General features: G+C 49.0%; 1 protein-coding gene across 4 annotated transcripts in view; it reads left to right on the plus strand.

The window, feature by feature from the left end:
• Nucleotides 1-12,044, plus strand: part of LOC109430375 (complexin) — a 596,174-nt gene that overhangs the window by 90,078 nt on the left and 494,052 nt on the right. The gene's annotated exons all lie outside the window — the stretch shown is intronic.

The following is a 12,044-nucleotide window of genomic DNA, read 5'->3' on the forward strand; positions in this document are numbered from 1 at the left end:
AGGATCAACTTAGAGGGCAAAACGGTTCCAACTCACGAATCAATGAACGATCAAACTTTCTCATTCCTCTCATTATATTTAGGCCTATTCTGTAGCTAAAATTTACTTATTTTCTAAGCTCTAGAGCGTAATTTTCAAAACCAAAATCTACCTATAATCTCTCTTTGATGTTCTAGGGTAAGGTGATTGCGAATGTGTATATCTTAATCTATTAGATCTGACCTGGTTTTAGCAGCATGCTGGCGGTTCCTCAGTGGTTACTTTACAGTGGCACGGTGGGGGCGCCCCTGTCCAGGTTCACACGACGACGATAGTGGAGCTCAGTCACCCACCAACAGTGGATCTTCGGCGACGGTGAGCGGTGAGGGACAACGTCTCAAGGGTGGCACTCACTCTCAGCAAATGCACGAGCAAGCACTTGGGTGGCTGCTCTACCACGTAGCCGATCGATACAGCGGCACAGCAAGGTGAGATCAGTAGAAACAGTGCTGATTATTGCGTCACTGTTCGGCGGCTGTCCGTTCGAAGCCGATTATACGCCCCGCCCACATGGAGGGGTTTCCTGGTAATTCCCTTCGAGGCCGAGGAGTTAGATGCGGAGTATTGGCGACCGACCAACTCCTAAAAGGCGTGGATGACCTTGGGCCCTAGGACACGCGAGGGTCGAATGCTGGCTCGACGACGAGGGCAGGCCTACAAGCCGCCGGGCTTCGGATTCGTCCCTAGGAATAACGATTGCGTTCCGTTATCCCCTGTGCCCTGCACAGACACCTTCACTTGAAGGATGAGGGTGTCCTTCAAGGAAAAAAAATACACATTCGCATTACAATTCGGATTACACATTCGCACATGGTTAACAACACTAGTATTCACTTAAATTACCTGGTCCTCGAGGGAATTCTGCACCTGCAGTACACTAGTACGCAGTTTTTCAGTTTTTGATACACTTTTTGGCTACAATTGTATTGATTCAATTATTAGATTTGTTTTTTTTTTAATTCAGTAAAAGTTACTCACGAGATCTATACAAAAACTTTTCATAGGGCCTATCGATTAACAGTATTTTCCACAGTTTATTGTTTAACTGAAAAATATTGATTAGGATTAAACTGTATTATAATAATTTAGTACATTGTCTCACTTTTGCTTTAAAAAAATGTTCCACACTTGGATTTAGTTTCACTTCTTCTGATTTTTACAATTTTGGTTTCAACACGTCCAACTATTCCAATGATCGAACTGAGAATACTTGATCGAAAATGCTTTGTTCAATAGTAAACCGACGCGAAGCCCCAGAGCTATTGTATTTTTTGATAAACAGCTCATCAGTTGGGCATCTAACTGATGAGCCTGATGATCATCATTCTTAAGTGATGAAATGAACATAACAACTTACCAAGCGAAAGATTTAAATTATTGGTTGCATCTCCCACCACTAGGGGCGCATATTAAAATTTAGAACTTATCGTTTAACCCTTGCTGGTCCCATGTGCAAACTTAGTTTTTTTTAAATAGCGTAAAAAATGAAATCGTGTTATAAAATTCTGAACTGGTGTTTCTTGTAACCACGTTACAAGACGGATAACATATTCTACTTTATCGATCTTGTTGCCATCCTTTTCATGCTCATGTTCCATCTGTCAAAATGACCTGAGAATTGTCAGTCATTTTGAGGTTAGATTCGTTGGTGTAATAAAGAATAACGGAACTTGGTTGAATAAATCTTCAAAACTTACATGTTAAAATTATGCAAGAACTATTTGAAAATACAGCGTTCTTTTGCCGCTGCTCGTCTCATGTTGACACCTCGGTTGGCACATAACAAACCTCACTTCGTTCATCCATAGCAACCAAGCTGCTTTGATGTTTTTTTTTGCAAATACTATAAATACTATCAAAGTACTATAGGGTACTAAAAGTAAATATTAGGAAAAGTTTAGAGTTGCAGGCCCCTTGGTCGCACCCTTGTTTTCAAGTGTACCTTCTTTTGCTGGAGCTCGTTCTTAGAATTATTTCTGAAATTTATTCCGGGATACCTTAAAATTTCTTTTGGGTTAATACCGGAATTTATTTTGAAATCTGGGAAGAACCCTTCCAGAGAAGTTCAGAAAGAATTTCTCCAGAACTCCAAGCGGAATTTCTGAAGAAAAAACAGAAGGAAGCTCATGTAAATTACCACAAGATCATCCTGGATACACTTGTGGAGAAATCACTGCACTGTAGTGGCTTTTGGAAGCCCAGAATGATACCCTTCTGAGACTTCTTCATCAGTTCTTTATGGGATTTTGGGATTTAAAGGAATCCTTCAAGTAGGTTCTTCTGAGACTCCCCAATAACTTGTATTTCTGAAATTTTCGAGACTGTCTTGTGTCATTCTTCCAAAGATTACATTTGGCACTTCTTATTTTTTTCCTTCCTTCAAATTGTTTTTGGCCCCTCAGTAAAATTCACCTTTAATTCTCCCTCTGTTATTGGCTATTTCCGGTCAAAATTGGTTTTAGGCACCTCCCTGAGGAAGGCCCAAACCAAGGGCCGAAACGTTGGAAGCTATTAAGTAATTCCGCCTAAAACCAATTTGACCGGAAATAGCCAATAACAGAGGGACAATTTATAAAAACCCTGGTCGCATTCCAAATATTCACCTTTAATTCTTCAAGGAATTTCTTCTGAGTTCTCTCAAAAAGTGCCTCGTGGGATTTCTACTGAAGATTATTTGATTCATTTTGGAATATTAGATGGATCGACAAGAAGGGACTGAAAGGGTTAACCCAGATAACACAAAGTCGTTTATGATGTTGAATAGGATGCTAAAGTGGAGGCCCATTAACGAGCGTGTAAATTATGCGTATTATCGCCTCCACTTTTGTATCATATTAAACATCATATGCGATCGTGTGTTGACTGGGAACTAGAGCAATCCCAGAAGAAAGTGAAGGAGAAACCTCAGATTAAACTACTCCGGAATTCCAGGAAAAAAAATTGAAGAAATCTCCAAAGGAATTCATGATAAATCCGACCATGAAGTCTAGGAGAAATTCCAGATAAAAATCAAGTAGAAACCAAAAAACATCCTTCAAGGAAGCTGTTCTGGAGAACCACAGAAGAAAGAGCTCCAGGAGGAATATTATAAAAACAGTTGAGGGGAAGTTGTTGAAAAAAAAAACTCTTTGCAGATTCTCAGAAGAACTTTTCAGAATAATTTTAGATGAAAAATCTTGAAAAAATTAAAAAAAAAAACCAGAAGAAACTCAACAAACACCCTAACAGGAAGGTTAGGGTAGTGTGGGGTTTAGGCCGTCTTCTACAACACTTGTAAAAGTCAGGACTACTCTATCCTCGACCCACTTGTGGCATACCAGTTTAGCACCCCATGCGCTGAGAAGCGAATCGTCAGCATTCGCGCATCATCGAACACCGCGACCCAACCGCGACAACAATATTCGCGCACCATCAGACATCACGACTTCACGACGTCGCGTCGCGCACGTCGTCGCGTCGCGCACGTCGTCGGTCGTCAGCGACACGAAGACTCGAACCGGTCGGACAGGAGAGACCGCGCCGCCGACGACCGTCCTCTTTCGCATCGCAGCAACCGGGCGACAAGCACGTGTCATCCAAAAGAGGCTGGAGGCAATTTTGCGGCAATCGGCCGAAACTGTAGTGCAGAAATTTACACCACTAAAACACATTCCTATGGTCGCCAAACCCTTCGTCTCTCCGGAACCCCCAAGAAGGTATTGCTTCAGAGAGGGGCTAGTGCACATCGCACCCTCAAGGTTAGCTGCGTAGCCTGCAGCAACGAACATCGATGACTCGCTTTGGAGAGTCCATCACGGTAGCATGCTGGCGCTTAGCCAGTTTCCCGAGTGGTCCTCGCCACTCCCTTTGTCCTCGGAAGGCGGGCAAGGTCAACCCCGCCCGCGCCCAACTGCTTTGCAGACATCAAGAACTGATGCCCACGTACAACCCGATCTGGCCTGCTGAAGGCAAGGGTATCACTACCCTTCAGGCCCTATCAGCTGCACCAGAAGGTTGCTGACAGCAGGGTCTCCACCTGCCCCGACCCTTGCCGGGGACCCCTTTCCAACCGCGGGCTCGGATTCCGAGCGTCGGAGACCGACGCCACGACAGCACCGCAACCGGGACTTCCTCTCCGCGGCCACTTAATCGCTGTAAGGGTCGATCTCGACCGCAGGGCACCGGTATGACCTACGAAGCCGACTCCGAACCCCTGGACCACCTCTTGTACTGCATTTGGACTAGCCATTCTCCGAGTCCACGCGCCACCTCCTCTGTAGCTCCCAGACGATATGGGTGATAGCCGTTGAAACGGCGTTCCAGCCCACCGCAGTCTGTCGTGTTTTATTTGCTTCACTGTATCCATTCCTTTATATACTTTTTTTTTTATTCCTGTTCGGGTCTGTCACTGCGACCAGTTTTTAGATCTATTGTGACATTACCCGTATCCTTAGTGTAGTGCATGTCGCATTACTCAATTGCCATTGAAGGGCAATAAAGTATCGATTTTGATACAGTTTTTGTTTCGCTTTCTTAGAAATTTCTTTCTTATAGAAAACGAAACAAGAGCACTGATAATTGGCCATGCATCGGAAACCTAGCATCACCCTTGTTTACCGCTAAATTCTCCCCAGTAAAAGAGCCGGGTTTTACCATTAGCAGCAATACCATTCCAATAATGGAACATGTGTTCAGTAATAAGGATTCTAGTATGTTCCTTGCGTACTAGCACTTTCCTGTCTTCGAAGAGTTAGTACATACATGGATCCCTAACCCAATTTAATTTCCTTTGCATTGAGTTTAGCCTCAGATGGTGAGGTTTTTAACTATATGCAAAGTAAAGTTGGTAAACTTAGTTTTATTCAAAGACTGGAAGTCATCACAACACCAGTAGCAAGGACTAAATACTATAATGCCTATAATTATCAGAACACATATTCCAAAATTGAAAAATAGGACGACACTAGATTTCGGTTTGGTAGATCTAACACCGCAACGCAACCCCAAAAAGGCGATCTACCAACGCTACGGGCTCCGTTAAAGATCGAGCATCTTTTAAACCCCCTCAACCATTCATCCCTCAGCACGGGTCGCCTGACACCTTGGATTGGGGTTACCTGTTTGGTGGACTTTTACCCCCGGAACAGGTGGTCCGTAGTGCTATTCTAAGCCGGCAGCTACACGGGCAAGTACTTAGTACAATTCATAGTTCATGCGTCGCCGCAAGATTCCGTTCTCCAGTCGACAACCAAGAATAACGTCGAGTCTGCGAATAATAACAGCAATTATGTTGGTCCAATGCAATTTCAATTACTGATTCCTAGCCCAAAAGAATTTTGTTCCTCAATGCCAAGCCAGCTTTTCCTTTATGTTATAATTTCATTCAATTTTAAATTGTTGACTGTTTGCGTTCGATGTCGGTGGAACAACTTTCTTCCATCTACCAACACAGTCTGCTGTAGAATCACAACAACGGTAAGATATTTTCCCATCGATGCAATATAGATTGCGTGCTTTCTCGTTTTTTTTTTTCTTCTTTCGCCAGAGAAATGAGAAAGCGACCACCTCCAAGGGGAACTGGCTAACAGGCTTCTTCTTTCGCTTCTGAAGGCAAACTATTGTTTACCAATAGCTTAGTTAAGTTTATCCCGGCATGGAATCACAAATTGGAAACGAATCGAGGGGTTGGTAGATGTTCTGTTACGAATGAAAATAATCTAAATTTGCACATCCGTTAACCACTGCTTCTGTGTTGCTTTGAATACCTGAACGCCTAAATTGAACCAAAACGATTTGGTTTTGTTCCCATCCACGCTCCCCTCGTCAATTCCGTTGCGTGTGCGAGCGTTCCCCACATGATGACGATGATTGTTTGTTTGGCCCAAGAATTGGATTCCACTTTGGCTGGACAAACACATTTGAGCGGTTCAATAAAAGAAGAAAGGAAACATCCAGGAACGCTTGCCACATCCATCCATCACACATTTAGCGTTGCTTGCCGAACCACTTGAGACGAATGCAACTCCTTCGGGAGAATTCGCCGGTGAAAGGTTCCTTGAAGGTAGGTATGTGTAGGTACTGGGACCGAGCGGAAGGATGATTAATTCTGACTTGTCCGTTCCGCTTCTGGCCTTCGGTGTTGTGCAACGGTCGGTAACTGGAGGATACTACGTCTGTTGTGGCGAGGTAATAAGTAAGAAATAAATCATATCAACCTGCGGGTCTTACATGTAATGACCTCCCGAACCTCGACTCGGTGCTTTCTACCGTTGTCCGTCACACAGTGGTCAAAAATTGAATGTAGTTCAATGATGGAACATCACCAAGATTTATGACAATAATGCTGACGAGTAAACGGTGTGAACACCAGATCATAATTGATTCCAGCTGGATTATCTCATCCTTCCCCAAGTTACGTTTTTTAGACAAACAGGCTAGAAGAGGTTCTTAGAACCATCATAAAACCAAAACAAAATGTATAAGGTTTTATGACGGTTCTCAAAACCCCTACAAGAGTAATTGATCATCAAAATGTTTCATGGGTCCAATATTTCGGTAGCCGTTCGATTTCATAGATCGTTACTTTCAACTGGTACAGATAGGTGAAGGTTAGGGTAGTGTGTGGTTAAGGCCGTCTTTTACAACACTAGTAGAAGCCAGGACTACTCTCTCCTCGACCCACTAAAACACATTCCTATGGTCGCCAAACCCTACGTCTCTCCGGAACCACCAAGAAGGTATTGCTTCAGAGAGGGGCTAGTGCATATCGCACACTCAAGGTTAGCTGCCGTAGCCTAGCAGCAACGAACATCGATGACTCGCTCTGGAGAGTCCATCACGGTAGCATGCTGGCGTTTAGCCAGTTTCCCGAGTGGTCCTCGCCACTCCCTTTGTCCTCGGAAGGCGGGCAGGGTCAACCCCGCCCGCGCCCTACTGCTGAGCAGACATCAAGAACTGATGCCCACATGCAACCCGATCTGACCTGCCCGTAAGGAAGGGTATCACTACCCTTCAGGCCCTATCAGATGCATCCGAAGGTTGCAGACAGCAGGGTCTCACCTACCCCGACCCTTGCCGGGGACCCCTTTCCAACCGCGGGCTCAGATCCAACCCAGTAGACTGACGCCACGACAGCACCGCTACCGGGACTTCCTCTCCGCGGCCACTTAATCGCTGTAAGGGTCGATCTCGACCGCAGGGCACCGGTATGACCTACGAAGTCGACTTCGAACCCCTGGACCACCTCTTGTACTGCATCTGGACAAGCCATTCTCCGAGTCCACGCCCCACCTCCTCAGTAGCTCCCAGACGATATGGGTGATAGCCGTTGAAACGGCATTCCAGCTAATCTCATCCCTACACATTCTCTGGACCAAGTTGTAGGGGCAGCAGGGACGAAAGTCCTGGGGCCTGACGCACCCCCCCCCCGCTTGCGAGTCAGCCGCGTAGTCGCCGGCTAAGAATAGGACTACTAACCCCAATTCAAGGTGTCAAGCGACCCGTGCTGAGGAATGAGTGATCGAGGGGGTGAAAAAGATGCTCGATCTTTAACGGAGCCTGTGGGGTACCTGGGCACCCCCCACAGTAAGCTGTCCCTTACCGCGTTAATGCAGGGCTCTGGCGTGGTGGACATTCTTTCCCGTGCTACTCGTGGGATTTAATCATGAAGTCAAATAAAAATCAGAACCTAGGTGGAAATAGTGGTGGGATCAACCCTTTCGCAAGAAGCGGGTTGATGAGATCTCCGACAAGGAGAAGTGAGGAGATAGGCGCTGGGAGTTGCGTACGCAGCTCAAGCGTGGGTGCTCCAGTCCACTTCCCGGCAAGCCAGCCGGTGGAGGTTATGGACGGAGCGTGGTTGTTGAGGGCCGTCAACCGAGGATCCAAAGGACGGTCCGCAATAGAGGTGGCTGAGCAGCAGCTTGGCAAAATCATCGACTTTGCGTCCACTAAGTCGAACATAAGCAAGGACCTGAAAATGGCCTTGCTTCGACTTAGGGCGTCGATCGACGATGCCAAGCAGGAGCACGCGGCACTCGCGTTGCTGACTGCTGCAGCAGCGGAGCCTGCAAATGAGAAAGTGCCGAAGTTTACCCAAACGGAGGCCTTCTCCTTCGCAGGAAGTCCGAATAAGGCGGAAGCGACTGCTCGCGACAAACGGGGCAAGCAATCGCAGAAGCGGGCGAGGCAACCGTCAGGCGAGGAGCTGTCTGGCGGTGCCCGCAAGGCCAGGCGAATCATTACCCCGAAAGTCGGTAATAATGCCGGAAGGTCGGACCCCAGCCAGGGTTCCCGGAAAGCTGGGAAGGGTGGGCCTGAAAAGGCTGGCCCGTCCCGGAACGATGGGAACAAGGGGTTGCGACCGCTAGTGGGCCCTCAACAGCCACAGAGTAGGGTGATCCAAGGGGAGGACCCCCCTTGGACGAAGGTAGAGCGGAAGAGGAAGAAGAAGGCGAATCCGCAGGTAGTAGCGCAGGACGCCAAGCCAAGGCGTAGGAGGGCAGGTGCCAAGCGCGAGAAAGGCGACGCTATCGTCATCAAGACGGAACAGTCCAAGTACTCGGACGTCTTGAAGATGATGCGAAGCGAAGCCAAGCTTGAGGGTCTTGGAGCCGACGTACGCAGTATTAGACGTACTCGTACGGGCGAGATGATCCTGGAGCTGAAGCGCCAGAAGGAGCACAAGGGCGCCGCCTATAAGAGGCTGGCAGAAGAGGTCCTTGGTGAGGGTGTGCAGGTGAGGGCTCTGACACATGAGGCGACTCTGAAGGTCAAGGACATCGATGAGATCACCGAAGTGGAAGAGCTCGTCACGGCACTGCGGCAACAGTGCGATGTGCAGGTGGCCGCCGCAGCCGTTAAGCTACGGAAAGGGCCAGCAGGGACACAGATAGCTTTGGTTCAGCTACCTGTGGCGGACGTCAAAAAGTCCGTTAAAGTAGGGAGCATAAAGGTGGGTTGGTGTGTATGTCACCTGACATTCCACGAGCCACCAGAGGTTTGCTTCAGGTGTCTGGAACCAGGACACAAGTCGTGGGACTGCAAAGGCCCCGACAGGTGCAAACTGTGCAGGCGATGCGGCGCTGAAGGTCATAAGGCCCAAAGCTGCACGAGTCCGCCCATCTGCATGATCTGTACCGGGAAATCCTCGAACAACAGACATCCGATGGGTGGCCCAAGGTGCCCGGCCTTCAAGAAAGCCGCAGTGAACAACAAATCACAGTGCAGGTAACGCAGCTGAACCTGAACCACTGTGATGCGGCTCAGCAACTGCTTTGTCAGGCAGTTTCTGAGTGGGAGACGGATATCGCCATCATATCGGACCCATACCGAGTACCCGCCGGCAACTGGGTCGCGGATGGGACCAGAAAAATGGCGGCGATATGGACGACGGGTAAATACCCCGTTCAGGAGTTGGTGTCTACTACCTTTGAGGGCTTCGTGGTCGCCAAAGTAAACGGGGTCTTCTTCTGTAGCTGTTATGCGCCTCCGCGGTGGCCGATCGAGCAGTTCACGCAAATGCTGGACCGCTTAACGACCGTGCTAACAGGGCGAAGGCCGGTGATAATAGCGGGCGACTTTAATGCCTGGGCCGTGGAATGGGGAAGCCGTTTCACGAACCAGCGGGGTCAGATCCTGCTAGAAACACTGGCCATCTTAGATGTCGACTTGGCTAATGTCGGTACCAAGAGTACCTTTAGTTGAAACGGAGCGGAGTCAATTATTGACGTGACCTTTTGTAGTCCTGGCCTAACAAGTAGTTCGAACTGGAGAGTAGATGATGGCTACACTCACAGCGACCACCTGGCGGTTCGCTACAGTATCGACTACAATAACAGCAGACAGCGGATAGAAGAAGAGGCGGCTAGGCCAAGGCCAAGCCCTCGCAGGTGGAAGACATCATACTTCGACGAAGGGGTATTTAGGGAGGCGCTCCGCCGTGAGCGAAACTTAATCGGTTTAGACGGCGACGAGCTGGTAGCGGTGCTCTCACGTGCGTGTGATGCGACCATGCCTAGGCGAGTCCACCCTAGAAATGGGAGGCCACCGGCTTACTGGTGGACCGACGCGATTGCGGACCTGCGCCGCGCCTGCCTACGGGCTAGGCGGCGGATGCAGCGAGCACGATCAGAGGAAGAGCGAAACGAACGGCGGGTGGTGTTCGCCGCTGCCAAAGCCGCGCTTAAGACCGAGATAAGAGCAAGTAAAAAGGCCTGCTTTGAGGGTCTCTGTCAGAGTGCCAATACGAACCCGTGGGGTGACGCCTACAGGATCGTTATGGCCAAGACGAGAGGTGTGATGGCTCCTACAGAGCAATCTCCAGAGATGTTGGAGGGGATCATTGGAGGACTTTTTCCGCGTCATGATCCTAGTCCTTGGCCTCCTTTCGTAGGACAGCCGGGGACTGGGGCTGGCGATGAGGAGAGGGTCACCGATGTGGAACTTGCGGGGATAGCTAAGTCCCTTAGCGTAGGTAAGGCCCCAGGTCCGGACGGAGTTCCGAACCTGGCCTTAAAAGTAGCTATTGCAGAGGCTCCCGAGATGTTCAGGTCTGCTATGCAGAAATGCCTGGACGAGGGAGTTTTCCCAGAAGCTTGGAAGAGGCAGAGCCTGGTACTATTGCCAAAGGCGGGGAAACCACCCGGAGACCCGTCGGCATATAGACCAATATGCTTGATTGACACGGCGGGGAAGGTGCTCGAAAAGATCATCCTCAATAGAATGTTGCGGTTCACCGAGGGCGAAAATGGTCTTTCGAGTAATCAGTACGGCTTCCGGAAGGGGAGGTCCACCGTAGACGCTATCTTGTCGGTTACAAAAACCGCCGAGAAAGCACTCGAGCCTAAGAGGAGGGGAATTCGCTTTTGCGCGGTAGTGACTCTGGATGTAAGGAATGCGTTTAATAGCGCCAGCTGGTCTGCTATTGCCGATGCGCTCTTGCGTCTGGGGATACCGGAGTACCTGTACAAGATTCTCGGAAGTTACTTTCAGAATCGTGTACTAGTCTACGACACGGAGGTGGGACGGAAGTGCTTTCACATAACCTCAGGAGTCCCGCAAGGTTCCATCCTGGGTCCGGTGTTATGGAATGTCATGTACGACGAGGTGTTGAGGTTAGAGTATACAGTGGGAGTGGTGATTGTCGGATTTGCCGACGACATTACGCTCGAAGTCTACGGTGAAACGATCGAGGAGGTAAAGTTGACTACCAACCACTCGATCAAGGTTGTGGAGGCGTGGATGCGGTCCAGGAAACTGGAGCTGGCTCACCACAAGACAGAGGTGACGGTTGTTAACAACCTGAAGTCGGAGCAGCAGACGGAGATCAGTGTAGGAGACTGTACTATCCTGTCAAAGCGCTCCGTCAAACACTTGGGCGTGATGATCGACGATAAGCTTACCTTCGGTAGCCACGTCGATTATGCCTGTAAAAGAGCCTCCACAGCTATTGCGGCACTGTCCCGGATGATGTCCAATAGCTCTGCGGTGTACGCCAGTAAGCGCAAGCTTCTGGCTAGTGTTGCTACATCCATACTTAGGTATGGCGGCCCGGCGTGGGGCACCGCGCTAAGTACTAAATGCTACCGACGGAAGCTGGAAAGTACTTACAGGCTTATGTGCCTGAGGGTTGCGAGCGCGTACCGTACCGTGTCACACGACGCTCTCTGCGTCATTACTGGTATGGTGCCTATCAGCATTCTTATCAGTGAGGACATGGAGTGCTTCGAAATGCGCGGCACAAGAGGCATACGCAGGACTGTCAGGATGGCCTCTATGGTCAAATGGCAGCGCGCGTGGGACAGTTCCACCAAAGGAAGGTGGACCTATAGGTTGATACCGATGGTAGATAGTTGGATTAATAGGCGCCATGGGGAAGTCACATTCCACCTGACACAGGTCCTTACAGGTCATGGTTGCTTCCGACAGTATCTACACCGTTTCGGGCATGCGGATTCTCCCGAATGCCCAGTGTGCAATGGTTTAGAGGAAACGGCGGAACACGTTTTGTTCGTGTGCCCGCGTTT

This window comes from Aedes albopictus, chromosome 1, assembly GCF_035046485.1.
Source record: "Aedes albopictus strain Foshan chromosome 1, AalbF5, whole genome shotgun sequence".
NCBI classification, from domain to species: domain Eukaryota; kingdom Metazoa; phylum Arthropoda; class Insecta; order Diptera; family Culicidae; genus Aedes; species Aedes albopictus.